The following is an 18,139-nucleotide window of genomic DNA, read 5'->3' on the forward strand; positions in this document are numbered from 1 at the left end:
AATGTCTGCACGCTTCAGACACAGAGCTCTGACAGAGTTAAATCCTTGCTTTACAACTGGAGTCATTTCAAATGTCTTGGCAGCTAATCAGCTACTATCTTTTATCAAAAAGTCACAGGCCAAGCCTATGTTTACAAAATCTCCCAGGTTAAAAATTGTGTTTTAGATGTATAGTCATTCGAAGCTTTAGTGTATGATAGGTTTGAGAGCGATCACATAAACAATTCCAGGTGTGCCCTGCTTTCTGCAGATTTCTTCTGGATAAAAACTGGGGTAAAAAAAAGAAGAAAAAAAAGAAAAACAGGCCTCGGGTAAATAAATAGGTTTAATTTGCATGTTACTCTCCATAAATCCTGTCGATAAAAGCAAGCTCAGATAAAACCAGGAAAATAAGACTAATTAACTCCTAAAACACTTAAAACACAGGGGCATGAAAATCCACTGAAAACCTGCAAAATCTAATTCAAGTTCCCATTAGTTCGGAAAAAAATAGATGTCATTCATACAGGACATAACAGTCAAGGGTAAAGTGTGCAATGATGTTGGGACCACTTTCTGTCATAATTAAAGCCCCCATAGCTCATCATCACAACTGAAGATTTAGTTCAATCACCAAAATTATAACCCATCATCAGCGCTGCCTGATTAAAAGTGTGGCTTTCAACTGTATGAAAAATATGGCATTCATGAAAGTACTTGCCCTGCCCAAAAGGCTTTAAGCTCTGAGGTCATCCTCAGATGATCAGGTAATCACTGTAAAACAAAGTATAAAGTGTAGCTCACATCCGTGTTCAACTCATGAATTTTAAAAGTCATGCATTTCTGATATCCGATCATGTTTTGGTGTGATGAACACTGCACTTTTCCCTCCGCAAGATTAACATGAAAGTATATCCACCACCTACTTGTCAATGTCAGTGCGGTTTCCAGAATTACTGGGGTGTGAAATTAATTTACTTCACACCTTTCCAAGACGTCACATAAGATCAGGGTCCACTGAGATCTGATTAGAAGATTTACCCTAAAGTTGAAAGCAACATAGCCTAAATGACTGACCACAGGGAGTGATAAAGGATATTGTAGCGAGATGGTTAGACCCAATTTCAACAGCAATTCAGTCTGCCTGAGGAAAAAGTACGCCGAGGATAGCAGGTCAGTGTTTAGGACTAAATGAAACCTTTATCAGGCACTAGGCTATGCCCTTAAAATAAAACCAATGAAATGCACTTACGTTTGTCCTGGATGTATACTGCAAGGTCACTGTGAAATTTTCATTCATCTTCTATGTTACTTCAGTATAGGCCTACAGTGCAACATATCCCATGTGGTGCTTAGAATATGAGTGAGTCCACAGCTCTATTTTTTAAGCCTCCTGGGAAGCATACACCATTTGCTCCCATACTGTCATTTAAGCTAGTTTATTTTTGTACTGACTGAGGAGGTAGGTGATGTTTAAACTTAAGAAATAGATTTATTTTTAACATCCACTGAACATAAGGTAACCTGACCTCTATGGAGGCAGGTGAGTATAATTACTTCACAATGCCAACTAAATATCTTCATCTGCATAGTACCTTTGCCCTCATTTCTACCACTGCAATGCACGTAATGTAAATACTGTCAGGGAAAAAAATTATATAAGTGACAAAGAATACCATGGAGTGTTGTTATAATATATTAAATATTCAATTAAAAAGACAAACTCTCCCTGGCTGACATTACCTTTCATTACCACACAAAGGGGAAAATATTATGCTTTTGTCAGTCCTTTAACAATTTCTGTCTGAGAACAAAAAGCAACATTTCAAAATAAGACTTCAGAGTCTCCTGAAAACTGGTGATATCTAGCCCACATTAGGTTAAAAAAAAAAAAAGAAGCTTTTTTGCATACAAGCATACATCGCACAGGCACTCTTTTAAACTATTCTGTGTCTGAAACCTTTCATTTGATCCCTCCAAACACTCCTGCCACCATTTATACAAACCAGCACTCTTCTTTCCAAGGATATTATACAAAACACAAGGACCTTTGACACAATATTAGAATCCCTTTATGAAAGCTGTGCTGCTGAATTTTCTTAATGTAATTATCAGCAATCAAACATGTCTTAAGTGCTCTACTAATTTAAATCAAGGCCTCCTTGAGGCTAAGTGTGCACTACGCAGCTCCGTTATGTAAGAAATTAAAAATACCCGGTTGAACTCAGTGCTGCCTGATACTCAACAGTTAAGGTCTCAGTTATATATAATTAAACGCAATTAACACTATTAAATTCTCACATCACAGTGGTTACAGTGTGTTGTGAGGTTATCAAGATAGTGACATGGGGATTTAACTGTAGTTTAGTTGCTATGACAAACATTTTTTACAAGAGGCCGCAGTGTGACGAGACAATTAATGTACAGTGAAGAAATGACAATGGAAGCCTGATAGAGGAACTATAATCAATATGACTAAATTTATATTTTTATCTTTGAAACAAAATATAAGAATATAGTTTTGTAAGATAATATTATTGACTTTGAGCACTGAGCACTTTCTACTATTCAACCATCATTGTTTTGTACAGACAAGTTTATTGATTGGCTCAGATGGCTCCCTCTCACCGCCTGCCTCTTCTCATCCACCTCCCAAATTCCACTGAGGCTTATTAAAATATCTTATAATGAGACGTGTCAACTTTCCTCACCAGGAGTGGGGAAAAAACAATTTGGTTTAGAACATGGGAAACGTTCTCACCACGGTGCCATCCACGGCGCTAAGTTTAGAAAATGGCCTCAGGCGGGAATGTCTAGTCAGAGAGATTTAGCGGATCAAATCAAAATATTACTTAGGGCACTTTTGAATAAGATGTGACAAAACAGTAGGGCAGACGTACATTCATAACAAACAAAAAAACTCTGAAGCAAGAAACACTCTGCCGATATTAATTGGCAGAAGTTCAGGCCATAATAGACTAACTAGTGTTTACATTCACATCATGGTGTGAAAATGTATGATGGGACTGCTGGGCGTAATCATCTAAAGGAAGTATTTAAATAACATTTACAAATGTCAGAGGATCTGCTGATATTAAAAACGCATATAAAAAAAGAGTGAAAATAAGATGTTGTACACTGTTGCAGTTGTTGAGCATCTAGTTTTACTTTAAAACCGCCATCAGGAGCAGGCAGATGTGTCAGGAAACTGCAGCTAATCAATACCAGGTGTGCTAGCTGATTGCTCAGTTGTATCAATTAGGCCAATGATGTCACAGACCTAAACTGCTTGTAACCGCTTGTAATTGACCAAAGTGAACACTTGGACATGTCAAGTCAACTTTATTTATATAGCCCAACCAATATCACAAATCACAAATTTACATGGGGGGGGGGGGGGGCTTTACAGTCTGTAAAGCAAGATCCTCCATTCGAATAAGGAAAAACTCCCTTAAAAAACCTCAAAAAGAGCAACAGGAAGAATTCCTCTCTCAGGACGGACAGATGTGCAACAAATGATGTGTGTACAGCATTGATCAGGGTAACAACATTTTAATGGATATATAATATACTGTATGTATGTCTTCCTACCTCCTACTGCTTAACGAAGCATTTGCTTCATACAAAAAGCTGCTGGGGAAGTGAAGTTGTTAACATGAAGCAGTGGCTGCTGAGGAGTTCTGATGTCTAATACATGTAAGTAATGCAATAATTGGCTGGCACACAGCTAAGGAATTGATTAGCTGCTGTTTCCTGCTCTAAATGTTTAAAAGTAAAAACTAAAAGCTTAAAACTGCAAAAATGCCTCTGTCGGTTAAACTGCTCTTATATGTAAATCCTGATTTTTTATTTTATTTTATTTTTTATTTTTTGCCCTGACTCCTGATCTCAATTGTTTAAAGCTGTGCTTAAATCGATGAAATATTTATTTATATTTTCCAAAATAACACGGTTGCATAGTGTGCATTGCCTACAGCAGGCTGACATTAATGTATTGAAATCAGTTAGGATTCAATTATTCAATTACATCTCATGATTATTTTCATTATCAATTAATCGGCCAACTATTTTCTCAATGAATCAGTTATTTTTTACATATAAAATATGTTTAAGAAAAGTGAAAAATTCCCAAGGTGGTGACTTCAAATCACTTGTTTTGTGTGACCGTTCAAAACACATAGATAATGAGTTTTATATTACATAAGACAACAAAGGAACGAGAATATTTGGTATTTTTCCTTAAAGCCACTGCAAACCCTAATAGCCCTCTAACTATATTAAGCATATAAAAAGTACTGGAATTTAGTTTCAATCCAAATTGGAAATATTGCCATTTAAGTTTTTGTACATTTTCCTGATATTGGGGTTGAAATGGGCGTGGTCATGCTAAATTACGCAAATCAATAGAAAATGACATGATCTGCTGGCCTGCTGCAGTAAGTGTATTGTCTCTCATTTATAGTTGCTGAGCTTTCTGTATCATTGGTAGCATTACTGCATTTAAATCAATGTAATTTTTTCTATATTCTTCATTCAGGTTTTGCAGTAAAATGCAGTAACAATATATATTATATATTTATCATATATTATTTGTAGGTTATTATGGTATGGTTTAATATGGTTATGGTCATTTACTTTCTGTTAATTTAAACTATAACAGTAGCTATTCTACTGCCTCCTTTAGTGATGATGTTAATAATATAATATAATATAGTACATTTACCGTGTTGGAGGTGAGGCTCAGCTCTGCAACACAGACACTCAGTTGTTAGCTACTATAGTTAGCCAGCCCCCAGTAGCCAGTGCGGATGTAAATCAAAATGTGATCCATCATGCCCACACATTTTTGAGAGATGGTCTAAACAGCAAAATGAGCTGTTTTTTGTTTTTTTTTACTAAAATCTTCTGTCTAAAAACTGTTGATCTACTAATTGACAAATTGATTAAATAATTTCAACTTTAAAACCGTCCAGATTAGATAATATATGTTTGACAGTTTAATGGCATGTATTAACTCACAGCTCTCTATAAACGGTTTTCCACAGATTTTGACGTCATCCTCCTTCCCTCTCAGCACAAGCTAAAAGTTAAGTTCAATTGCAGTTTTTACAGTCACAGCACTGCAAAATTGGTTAGTTCATGATTGACGCTTGCAATAAAAACAGTAATTTCATGCTGCATGGCAGACTTGTATGTTTTAATTGAATCACACTGTAGAGCTAGCCTGTGTGCATATACACCCTTACATCTCATTAATATGTCTAAACGAGCTTTCAGCTACTCTACATGGCACACTGATAATCAAAGACATGACACACAACACACAGTCTGAAAGCAGAGGGACTGCCCACCACTCTCATTTCAAATAGTAAAAATTTGACCATATGGTGGAAAGTGGGTGTGCTGTTATGGTAATGCATTTTCATAAACTGAATTAGGATTGCAGGAGGAAATAACAGAGTCCTATTACTCCTTGTGTTCGCAAAGATGGGGCATGTAGAGGAAGGTTATTTTACATATATCATCAATAACCTCACTCCTTAGACCTTCAGGCCATAAACATTAATGTGTACAGTCCATCACAAGATATTGAGATAGTGACTGGAAAATATAACATCCATGTGTACACCTATTCCATTCAATTGCAAATTTATGGGTCAATGTCAGCCTAAATCAATTATTTAATAAATTATATAATTATTGATTTTAATGGAGCACCAAAGGAATTTAAACAGTTTCTGAAAAGCACCACCTCCAAATCATAAAACAGCTCGCCTATGTGAGAAGAGCAGATTTCTGTGCTTGTGTACGTCAAACATTCACTGAAGCATTAAGTACTGTCCACTGCGTATAATCTATTATGACAGTACAAGATTATATTATGAACAGGCTAGTTTAATCCATAAGTGGAAAACTAACCTACATTTGTATGCAGAACAGGTTTTTCACTACAAATGTAAAAAAAATAAAAAAATAAATAAAGTTACTGCATTTTAATTCAAGCTTTGTTCTCTTCTGAGCAGTCGGGGTCACCTTACCAAAACACCCACATTTAACTGAACTGGCAGATCTGAAACTGAGCGCTGACAAATGCACTTTATATAAAAAGATGACTACTAGAGCAACAATAACATTAAAATGAAAAAAGGGGGCCTCTCTAACAAAGGAGATTCAGCAAAGTCCATCCATGACCAGAATGACAGTAATGGCTTGAAAACCACCTCACTGTCAATCTCACAAACTGGGCTAGCATAGCATTAATAAGAGGGGAGTATATCCAATTAAACTTTGATCAGACTGGATGCTATTTATAGTGTACTAAGAATGACTGTTTTACTGATTTATTATCATTTTTAATTAAACTGGTCTATAAAATGTCACAAAATTGTGAAAGCCGAAAGTAATGTCTTAAAAGTGCTTGTTTTGTGAGACCAACAGACCAAAACCTAAAGATCACCGATTGTGATCATGTTTAGTCTTTAAGAAGAGTTAAGGATAGGAACCAGGTTGGAAAATATATGTTTACTACTAGCAACAAATTTTCCAGCTACCTCTGCTGCTGATATATCTGTGTCTCTCCAGTGTCTCAGAGTAATGACATATTCCACCATTTTTGTTCCTCCGGCTCATGGGGCTTACCACAACACAGCAGCCTACAATGACTTCATCCCCCGCCACAATAATGGCTGTGTGATGTCATTCATAAACTGTAACAATATACATCCAACTCTGTTACACATGTAAACCCATCAGCCGCTGCTGCTGCTGCTGCTGCTGCTGCTGCTGCTGCTCTGGTGTCCACATGTCTCCGTCCTGCTCCTTCAATAAGTCAAGCACCAATCCATCAATGGAGCAGTAGATCAGGTAACACTGGCACGGGTGCACTTCTTATTTGTGCAAAGCAAGGTCACGGCACCACATGGTCGCTAGATCAATCAAACAGATTAATGAAGCACAACCTGCTGACATGACGAATATTGACACCCCTATTACATCTTGGTCCTGCGAGTCCTCAACACTGCTTAAATAAATCCGGCCCAAGTAGAAGGAGACAGGTAAACTTCTGAACCTCATCCTTCACATGGTAAACACAACGCGAGAAGAGCTCAAATATAGAATAAAAAATGTGGATATTAATCAAATTCAATATGTCATAGAATTAAATATGATGTTAGTAACTAAACTACTACTATTACACGTAACGTGAGGTAAAGCTACAACAATTATTGATTGTAACTATTTGTTCGTCGCTTTATTCAGACGTAGTTTGCCTTGCTTTTACTGTGTGCTGCTTATGTCACTTTGTGTTTTATACGTATTGTAACTAACTTATCTTGTAATGTTTTCAATCAGTTTCTTGATTTTAGGCTGCCAACTCACACCTGGCCAGGGACAACAGATGAAAACTAACCTTTGAGCTAATTCTGGCATATATACAGAAATGTTTATTAATATGCACTGTCCCTGACAAATAAACTAATAAAATAAAATAAAATATATTATGCCACCTTTAAATGGCTCCACTCCTTAACCCACAAGTTAAACAGTCAAACCAATGCAGCAGCTTATTCGACCTATTTATTCTCACTTTTAACAAATAAAATAAGAAATATTTCTTAGTCTTATGTCACATTTTTTTTATTTTTTTCTACAAAATGTTTGAATTTCTAGAATCCTGTGTCTTGAATCATGTTAAAAATGTTTAGTAAATAATGAAAATGTGATGTCTTTGAAACTTTGTTTTGTCTGACAAAAAAAATAAACCCTCAAAATTCACGACATAAAACAGAAAAACAGCAACTCTTCACACTTGAGAACTAATTATTCAATTATTAATTTTTCTATTATTGTTTTAACACTAAAGTGACACCAATCATCTGTAATTAATCATTTTCTTGCTGTCAGTAAGGTGTTACACAGCCTCACAGGAAATACATGAAAGAAACTGTATTACACTGTATTAAAACAGCTACTATATGTGGAAGATGCTGAAATGCTTAAAGTACCTCAAATGTGATTCTTCCCGCCCAGATGCTGGTTGTATTTCTGACAACAGGGACTCAGAGTGGGCCAGAACAAATGTCATCCTCAGTTTTTAATCAACACGAGGATTAACCTTTGCTATGAACAGCAAAATGTGGAGTCAAGATTTAGGATTATACCTGCGCAGACATGCTTTAGCTCATTATTGGACTTAGATCTTCAGACCTGTATGACACCCCATATATCACTGGTATTAGGTTACCATTAATGACTCAGTAATCCTTCAAAATCTCTCTCAAAAGAAATGCACCTTGCCATGAGCCTTTCTGGAAATGAATGTATTTACAGAGGAGCCTGTAATAATGATCCTCCATATTTTTAGATGTGAGCTCTCCACTGTCGTACCCTCATCAAAGGGTGGTCTGCTGAAGACTTACAATAGAAAATTGAACAGTAGCGTCTTACTGCTTGGAGTAAAAGGTATTTTTTTAATTCCTCAACAGCATCATATGACTACAACTACTTCCTGCAAGCAACTTACTACATGACCCTTGTGGTGTAACATTAGTAAACTAATCATTTAGTGAATCTACTTAATTGAAAACAAGTGTAATAATCAATTCATTATCTCACTCAACTCCACCTATAGAGCTTTCTACAGACAATACAATGAATCCAATGTGTTTCAAAGTGCAAAGAGAAAAAAAAGAAGAAGTGGACAACAGGGAAAAAAATATTAAAAAAGAACAAATATCTATGACAATGCATGGCAGTTATCAAGGGAAAACATTAAACATTAGTTTGTTACAGCTTCTGGGATGTGAGTATATGCTGTTTTGATCTGTTTTATATGTTTCTAAATGAAAAGTCTTTGGGTTAGATATGGTTTGCTGATTTTAAGTCCTATGAGTCCTATTTTTTAAAGACATCCCCTTGGGCTCTATGAATTAGTGATGGACATTTTATGAACAAAACGGGTAATCGTTTAATTGGAAAAATAATTAGTGTATTCATCAATGTACTAAGTTAGTAGTTTGTAATAGCAAATCACAACTGCACTTTTGTATGGAGCAGGGGTGTCAAACTCATTGTAGTTCAGCGGCCATATACGGCCCAATTTGATTTCAAGTGGGCCGGACCAGTAAACACATACCATAATAACCTACAAATAATATATGATAAATATATAATATATATTGTTACTGCATTTTACTGCAAAACCTGAATCACTTTTCTGCAATTCTCACACTTTCTAAAGTTATCCAGTTGGCCGGATTGGACCCAGTGGTTGGCCGGTTTTGGCTCGTGTGCCGTATATTTGACACCCCTGGTCTAGAAGCAACATGGCAAATTTGGTGTAGCCCAGTACAGTGCCACACATGTCACTTTCACTCCATTGGTCTAGGTCTAAATGATAATCATTCCAGCTTCTCAGTGTGAGGATTTGCTCCTCCTCCAAAGATATGTCATGCAGGTGTGATATTTTACAGTTTAACAATAAACTTGACTGTATAAAATCATGACATCAGTACACTGAAACAGTAAACTTCACCGGAAATGTATTAATCATAAGTACCTACAACAAAATATGCACAAATATATTAAACCTGAATCAAGAAAAAGGATCAAATATAAATGAAATGCTGTTTATATAACGTTAAACAAATTTTTTAAAGTATATATATATATATATGGGTGCATATCAGACCACACATGCTGACAAAGATATTTCAGTGATAAGAAAACATATCAGGCAGGCTCAAGTTTGCTGCACCTTGTTCTCGGGGAACTGTAATCATACAAAAAATGTTTAATGTCTTTCTCATATTGCTGTTGCATGTTTTATTAATTCACAGGCACTTAGCCCCCCCCCCCTAAAAAGATGACGGATTGAGAGCTGCAGTCCTACATGATTACATGTTACCTACAGAATAGTAATAATAATAATAATAATCTACTAAGAATAGGCAACAATTCTCAGTCTCCCACCTGCAAGCATCTCTAAAACTCACCTTCAGCCATAATGTCTGTTATGATTGGTATAATCAGTTGTTCTCTGCACCAAAATAACTTCCTGAGATCTGTTTTCAATGGCAGATAATAGTTTGAACTATAGCTGGACTACACTTAGCTCCTTAAAGGCGTATGCAAACACTTAAAAAAGGGAGCAACTAGCAGTATAGCCCGCTGAGTTCTCAATGGGAGTGAAAAGTAGCTGCACATGTGAGCTTTTCGCTGCAGAAATGATGTTACAGCGAGCTATGCTGTCACACTGCACGGTTACATTAATGCATAAATCACCACGTAAGTCAGGTGAATAAGTTGTTTTCTCAACTGACGTACGGACAAATCTCTCATAAACCACGTTTGTCGATACATAGCGCTTCAAGTTAACCCAAACTAAGCGCATTTGATGTGGAACCAATGACTAATCTGCCGTCTACTTTCTACGATATGGTGCTTTATTACTGTAAACTTTCCCGGAACAGCAACACTGTGAGAGGAGCTAACAGCTGACGGACTAAAGTGAAGGAGGAAAGCGAAGAGGATGTTTAAAAGTACCTGACAGCGTCGAGTCTCCTCCTCCATGGTCTCTGTGCCCACGTAAGGTCTCCTACAAACATCCATACACAGCTTTGCAGGTGTCTTGCTGCTGCTCTGTGTGAGTGTGCGTAACCAGGAAAGCTTCCGGTTAGCAACGGGACCTGTCACTAATGGCGGAGCCAAGTACGGCAAGCGAGAGGCCAACACGTGTTTCTTGTTGACGTTTTGTTTTCGTCCCCCTGTGGGCGAAATATGTAGGACTTTTTTATTTATTTATTGTTTATGTGTATTAAACGTACCTAATACTTTGCAGATATAGATACCTTACATCTGATCATTTCTTAAAAATAAGAAATCCATAATCTTACACAATCTAATATAATAAATGTATTCAGGGAAATACATATTCATCATTTATTTAGGCAAATCAAAGGTTTATTAATGTTTAAAATTTGAATAATTGGTGGTGGAAGATGTATTCAGATCCTTAACTTCATAAGGAAAATTGCAATGTCTGAATATTCACTTGCAGGTAAAAGTCCTAATTTCATTTATTTAAATATTAACATCAGTATTACTGGCAAAATTACCATTAAGTATTAAAAATCTACTAAAAGTCAAGCAGAAGGTCCATTTCAGAAGATTACATCATTATGAGATTAGATTATTATGACTGATGCATTAGCATCAAAACATCAGTTTAATGTTGTGGTTGTTAAAGTACAGAGCTTGAACAATTTAGCACACTGTTCGATAGACTACCTTCTGTACAGTCCGATAAATCCTTTTGCCATTGTAATACATTTGCATTTGCCCATTTAATTCTTAAAGCACATAGTGAGTTGCAATTGCAAGAATGTTGTAACAGGGAATAAATTACAATTAGTGCACACCACTGAAATTATATTTATAGATACATTATGTGCATAGTGCTGACTGTAGCACGTGACAAACTTGTAGAGATAATTGCAGAATCACATAAATATGTCGATGTGTACATATATAAGAAAACACTCAATCCCATTACAGCCAACAGTGATGCAACATATAATCATCTAGAGAGGAAGTAGAAACAGGGCTATAAAACAGATATTTCCAACCTTACAACCAAACAATGTCAGTTCACCAAGTGTCATCATTCCTTGTAATACAATATTTGTAAGTATTTGACCAGAATATTTAAACAAGGATGTCCAAGAGAAAAGTCCTTTTACATTTAAATCTGTATTGGTATTAGCTCAAATATCAGCTTATGACATCCAACAATTGTAGGGGATGTGTTATAAATTGATGGGGTTGATGTAATGGGGTTAAATAATTTAACATAAATCTGCAATTTACATTCTCCACAGTGTAATGTAAATGTTTAGTCCTGTAATGGAGAATAAGCAGATGCATACACCTACACTCACTGAAAAATTGTATTTATTTTATTTTATTTATTTGTAGGCAACTTCATTATGCTCCAGTCCATAGAAAAAAGAAAAGAAAAAGTGTAGCCTGCCTCGCTGAGTAATTCTTGATTGACACTTTTGACAGCTTTTCAAGGGGGCAGGTTTTTATTACTGATGTTCTGGTTGTGAATGCAGTGATGTAGCCTGTTAATGCATACATTTATAGGTCAGGAAACTCCACAGCTTTCTTTTAATACTTATACATAATTTTAACATCCTTGAGATGGCAGCTCAAATATTTCTTTTTAGTTTTAACTGTAGGTATTTTAAAGACAACAAATCCTTCAAATTAAATGACTACATGGGTTGTTTGTACAAACGATCCATTGTGTGTTTCCAGAACGACTCATACAAATGTTTAAAAAAATAAAGATGTTTTATGGTGTAACAACACTGTGGTTAAGGTCTAGTTCTGGGATTAAATGATCACTCGAAATGTGGTTTCTACCTTCTATTACGCAGCCTTTGTTGTCATGGCAACAGTAAATGCCACATCACATTAAAAAAAAACCCAGTCTGAAACAGGATGTGAATGGTGGTCTCCTCCAGCAAAGTCCACTTTTTTTCCTTTTTGCCATGTAACTAAATCCAAAAAGCCATCCAAACAACCCAACTTTATATTGATGTCATCTGAAATGCATTACTTCCCCAGGTCATAATTACTACAGCTGCTAGATGGTGTCTGCCACTTATATATATAGGTTGTTTTTGATGACTGAATTCAGTGTAATTTGTTCTTATGTAGACAGGCTCGTCATTACTCTTCTGTAGTTATTTAATGGATTTACTTCAAATTCTAACTCAAATTAATACTGTTGTGTATTAATTAAGACTCTTGTGATGATGGGTTCAATGAAATTTAAATTACCGGGGTACAGGAAGAAGTTGTTCTAGAAAGAAATCACTAAATATCTGGAGCTCACTGTTTCTTATGTTGTTGTTTTTTACACTTCACAGCCACTATGAGTAAGTCCTTCCACTCATGTGGAAACTAAATTTGCAGTAATGATGATAACTTTTTGCTCTGTAAGCTGCCTTGAATTAGATCAAAGATGATGAGCCTGACCCAAAACATCCTGGTTTTTTTGCATATTTATCTGTACTCCTTATTCATCATCAGTTTATTTCTGTTGCACATTAGGACTGGAATGTGAAGCTTAGTTTGTCTGCATCCTCTGCATCTTTAATAACTATCATAACTCGAAGCAGAGTCTTCTCACTCTTTTACCACTTGGAGCTGTCGTGAGCTTGCAGTGTTAACCTGCCCCCCATTACAAAAATGTCTTGATTGAATCATTTAAAAAAAGGGAAAATAATGAACAAATCAATTTAAGCCCCTAATACCACTTGTTCCTTATTAAACAAATCATTTCATTTTGTGTGTAATTTGACTTTGCTCTCAGTTGTATTCAATGCCATCTTCTACTCCATGGCTTATTGTTACTGTTCTGGTGGCTAAGCTCTTTCAGAGATGCTGGGGCATGAACAAAGCCAGTGATATCTAGTGAATTCTCATTACAAGGGGATTATCATATGTGCCAGCATGCATTCCACTCCCACATCATTAAGTGTTTTGGACCATTTACAGTGAATTACACCATTGCTAATGCATTTTTGCACCCCTTACACCCCAGGCCTATGATGATATTTGACACGTTTTGACAACTCAGCATGAATTTATCTTCCTTGGTTTGTTTGCAATGGATTGGACTACCTGGTAATCACTATTTGCTCTGATGTAGACGTCTGTTTCGACAGTATGGCTAAACATCAGTACCTAAATCTCTATGTCACATACGCTCCAGCTGGAGGGTAGAACTGATACAGTGTAAATACTGATCTGAGAGATCTATTAATGCCTAATGAGCCAATAATATTCCCGAATGAGTGATAATCCCAGTTAACATGTCTCTCCCAGCTGGAAAGATGTACTATTACCTGGTTCACAGCAGGTTGCTTCAATTAGACGCCCACTGCACAGCCTCAGCTGCACCACACAAGCCAACTTCCAAAATGTTTTATGTATGTGCATTGTGTAATGCATATACATTTCTATTGCTGATTTTTCAGTTTTTCAGTTCATCTTTAAACGTGAATATTTCTTCACAAATTTCCTTGCAAAACTTAGACTACAGCCATGCTTGCAGCTCTGTAGGCTGTACTTTGACACAGTACTAATGTCCTTTAAGTTAAATGCTAACATCAATATGACACAATGCTTACAGTGACAACACTAATACACATCCATATGTTTAGCAGGGGAATTTTCACCATGGTCAACATTTTAGTTTAGCGTGTTAGCATGCCAACATTGGCTAATTAGCACTAAAGTCAAATTGCAGCTGATGCCTGTGAGAATAACAGTTTAGCTGGCATTAGGTTGTAAACCCAAGTGCCCGAACACAGCTTTTAACATGATGGTGGCGCTACATGAAAAGTCAGGGCATCACTGAAGTTCTTAAATGTTTTCCCATGGGAAACATGAATATCTCTACTAAGGATCATAGAAATCCATTTAATAGTGGGATTTCGCAAAGAGTGGATCAACTGACCAACTGATCGAACGTCTGGCATTACTGTATATGACTAACTCTTGCTCCACTCTGCTGAAATGAAATCATGCAGCATTGCTATTTTCTGGATTAGTCTTCTGTGTTGATCATGGGTCAGGTGAGTGAAATTATCTTTTGGGTATGTGTTGAAACTCAGCGGTCAATCTACTGCTGAGACATTAATAAGTCACCATAAATGTGTACAGCCAGTCTTTCTTGCCAAATGCAATTAGGATGCTTAATGCATACTAATGCCAGCCTACTCTGAATATTGTTTTATTGCAATATTTTAAAATAAAGGAAAATGTATTTTAATGATGATGTTTGTTGATGCTGTTGATGAACTAACTAGTAATTTTGAAAATTGTAAGAAAATCTCATTTGATTTTGACTAAAAACAAAAATATCAAACTCATTGTGGCACTAAAGAAAAAGTCAATGGACTAACAAAGTAAATGTCAAAAATGTCATGTCAGTCTATCCACTAGTTATTTAGATAATTCCATCCGGACCACAGTGGTTGACTGACTAGCTAATACGTGCTCAAAATGTAAATCTCGATGTAAATGTGATCATACGTTACAATTACACCCTTATTTCATAAAAAGTGGCTCACTGCATAAATATCACGCACATTGTTGGTTTCAGTGCGATATGAATGCTAATATGTTTTCCTAAGCATTGAGGGAATGGATAAAGAGGAAAAAATCTGTATATCCAAACTGTGGGAATATTTTAAGATACTGATTTAGGCTAATGATGGACGGCAAGTTTTCAAACATTTGTTAAAAAAGATTTTTCTGTCAGCGGCAGGGCTTTGATGGTAAAACATCCCAGCAGAAACATGAAAAAATAGATTACCTCTACAATATAAGTTGCTGTTGACCACAGAAAACATGTCATTTCTCATCAACAGTGTATGCGAGCGCATTCAATATCAGCCCTCCTGCAGGCATCCAATCTCCTTCCAAGCTGCTGTCTGTCTGCTTTTCTCATTAGATTTCCTACTCTTATGCATCCCAAGTATTTTTGAAGTGCATAGTGTGTGGAATGATGCAATGCATTCAAGTGTCAAGCCTGCACAAATCTCATCATGTCCAGGCTGATTCAGATATGGAAAGTTTGGTATCCTAGCAACACCCAATAAAAGACGGCTTTGATTTCGGTATTGCCTGTGGCCAATGCAACGTAAGAGTCATCAGGGTTGCCTCTCTGTAAACTGATGAGAAAGTGTTTACAAGCAATCAAACATTGTTTAAAGCAAAGAAATAATGTATTTTCTTGTCTTGAAAGAGAGGTGAAGTGCGTGTAATCCCCCTTTTCAAATGGCTGATTTTTACATGAGCGCAGACAAAATGGACCCAATCAGGTCTTTGAGCCTGGTGATGATTGCTAAATTAAAACATCTGGCTGTATTTCACACTGGAGGGTCACATTCACAGATAGGTGTCATCATGTGTCACTGCATCTGATTGTGCCTTGATTGCCAGTTCTACAAGAGGATGATTTCATGGCAAATGTTGGCCCTTTGTGAATTTATCAAACAGAAAGCGTAACAGGCTCTTCCAGCCAGAAATGCTGAAGAGGCTAAATACATATTTTAGGAATTTAGTGTCCATTTGTATCATATTTACACTCGTGATATTTAATGTATGCTGATAATAACTTTACAGGAAAAAGCCATGAAGAGGCTTGTGCCAGCAAGACTTGCAGGGAGAGAAGGTGAGCATAATTTTGTTATACAGTCAATACCTGCTCTGTATTGTTTGGATTTTCTACCTTAAAGCTGCACATTTTTATCTATGTTATATTAAATTAAACTTGTCTTTCACCAAGTCATAAATTGCCTCTGCTAGAAAGAATATTGTTTCATGTTTTAAAGTCTTTTTAACTCAGACTCTCTGGGCTCTTTATGTTTGTCCAAATTTAACTCTGGTTTTAGACTTGGACAAAAAGTAACCTCAAGCAGAAGCTCAAAAATTAAAATGTTTGATTCCAAACCCTTCCTAAAAGAGCAGGCACAAAAAAGTTTGACTTGCCAATTAAATGTTTTCCAACACAAAACATCACAGACCAGCTGGGTTGGTAAACTGAATTTCAACTCTTTCAAACTTATTCTTCAATGTCCATATGAACTGCCAGTGTGCAGTGTTACCCAGTGAGATTTTATACTTTATTAAGTTCCATCTTTTGCAATTATATTGAACATAAATACTGAGCAGGGGTTTGTTGATATTGGACACATTTTGATAGATACACTAATCTGCAATTCAAGTTTACATGTTTTATTTGCTCATACTGGCACGGTATTGTTCAAGATATTCTTGTACTTATATAGCACTTTCCAGGTTTTAAAAAAAATGTTTTTTATTTTATTTTTTTACACACATTCATATGCTGAAGGCAGTGGCTTCCATACAAGGTGCCAACCTGCCTACCAGCATCTAATCTACGGTATATTAACACACACTTTCACACATCCCTGGCACAGCCATCAGGAGCAATTTGTGGTCCAGTATCTTGCCCAAGAACACTTTAATATGCAAACTGGACGAGCCGGGAGTCGCACCATCATACTTCCCATTAGTGGACGACCTGCTCTATTTCCTGAGCCTTAGCTGCCCCGAGTATAATAATACATTAGGCTTTCTGGCACATAGTTACTGTAGATGACAAGATCAATATCAATCTCATATCTGTCACTTAAGATTACTGTTAGTTTCGCCTTCCATAAAGACTGGAAAGAGAAGAAACAGGTTGAGGGATAGTCCTGTGAATAGAAAATTGTTATTCTTACACATTAAACAAAAATATGTACTGTATGGTGTTTATTTGGATTTTGTTACCTCCAGACAAAGCCGGGCTGGCTGTTTCCCCTTTTTGCCAGTCTTTATGTAAAACTATGCTAATTGGCTGCTGGCTGGCTTTATACTGTATCTAACAGACAGATATTAAACTGGTGTCAATCTTCTTCTCTAACTCTCAGGAAGAAAACAAACAAGTGAATTTTTAAAAATGTCAAGTCAGCTTATTTATTTAGCACACAAGACCGAGAGATAATAATTACAATAAAATAAAACCACAGACATAATTATTAGGATCAAGAGAAAATGAAACACCTAACACAACTGATCTCACAGAACTTCCTGCTGAATCAGACTTGACAACCAGAGTGAAATTGGAGGCAAGCAATGATGAGAACAGTAATTTATCGACAATATATAAAAACACAGAAATCAAAAACAAAACAGCCTGTGTGTGACCATATATATCACGTGTTTTGTTTTTTCCCAACTGCCCTTCAAAAGCAAAAACTATTTTAAAAAATCTGCTCAATAAAAGCTATCTCAAGTCCTCCTTATCAAGCTGTTCTTCAATATTTAGTTTAAAATCATCAGATTGCTTTCATGCAGTTTACATATGAATTTGGAGAACAAAGCCAACACAACACAAGGCTATGTAAAGACCTGAGCTGATTTGTCATGCTCCATTTCTATCAAAGAGAATTATTTAAGACTTTAGCTTGAAAGTTCACATTTCTTCCCGTTTTAAGCTTTCAAGATATTCAACTCTCAACAGACTGCACATTTGACTTTGCTCGACAGATCTGACACAGTGGTAGAAGTA

At 36.3% G+C, this 18,139-nt stretch overlaps 1 protein-coding gene across 1 annotated transcript in view; it reads right to left on the bottom strand.

Moving 5' to 3' along the window:
• Positions 1-10,633, bottom strand: part of enox2 (ecto-NOX disulfide-thiol exchanger 2) — a 175,275-nt gene extending 164,642 nt beyond the window's left edge. The window contains exon 1 of the mRNA XM_062425353.1: positions 10,525-10,633. The gene's annotated coding sequence lies outside the window, so the exon portion shown is untranslated. The remainder of the gene's footprint in view (positions 1-10,524) is intronic.
• Positions 10,634-18,139: the final 7,506 nt, after the last annotated feature.

This window comes from Scomber scombrus, chromosome 9 (assembly GCF_963691925.1).
Source record: "Scomber scombrus chromosome 9, fScoSco1.1, whole genome shotgun sequence".
Taxonomy (NCBI): Eukaryota; Metazoa; Chordata; class Actinopteri; order Scombriformes; family Scombridae; genus Scomber; species Scomber scombrus.